The following is a 913-nucleotide window of genomic DNA, read 5'->3' as shown; positions in this document are numbered from 1 at the left end:
CCAATTTTGGGCGTCATGAGGGTGCTAATCCTTCCTCATACGTAACCGACTCCCGAACCCGTTTTTTCAAATTTTGTAGACCAAAATCGTTGTTTTAGTAAGCCAAAATGTTTTATTAAAATGACCAAACTTCTTGGTAATCCAATCGCACCTCATCAAAAAGATTAGTGGCAGCTCCACATTTTCGTTTTTTAAAGTCAATCCACGTTTTTTTTAATTCGTAAAAAATGTTTTCGACAGTATATGTTTTGAAAAAATAAATAAGTAAAATATATAAAATATTTTGATATTAGAAGGTTAAGGATTGAATTAAAAATGAAATAAAATTAAAGAGACAAATTTTAAAAAAAGAAAGTAAATAGGGAATAAATGGAACGCGCGCAAAGAAAGAGGGACCGATTGGGAGAATATCCCAGCCCTTATACGCACCGTTTTAGCATGGACCCAAATGTAATCGAAAATGACTTATGCAGCCAGATTTATAAAAATAAATAAAGTAAAAGAAAGGGCGAAATTGTAGCGCACACAAAGGTGGAGGGACCTCACGCACAAATATCCCAATAATTGGAAACAAGCGAATCCTGACACCTATACGGGTCGGGTCGTCGGGTTGCATCGTGAAACGACGCTGTTTCAATGCCAACATTCAGGGCTTAAAACGTCACCGTTTCAAACATTTATATATATATACTAAACTTTGCCCTAAAACCTTCATTTGGCCGATTATTTCCTTAAAAAAGGTTTCAAAAATCCTTTTTTCTCTAAATACTTTCAATCGCCCCTCTCTCTTTAGCTGATCTGTGGGCTACAGTGGCGCCAAATGTGCCTCCATCCTCCGTCGAGGCTTTAGTCAGATCCCTAGGGATTCGTTTGCCCTTGGACGGAGAAGCAACCACCGATTAGATCGGTGCCA

Source organism: Gossypium arboreum, chromosome 2, assembly GCF_025698485.1.
Source record: "Gossypium arboreum isolate Shixiya-1 chromosome 2, ASM2569848v2, whole genome shotgun sequence".
NCBI classification, from domain to species: domain Eukaryota; kingdom Viridiplantae; phylum Streptophyta; class Magnoliopsida; order Malvales; family Malvaceae; genus Gossypium; species Gossypium arboreum.
This window is presented reverse-complemented; position numbering follows the sequence as displayed.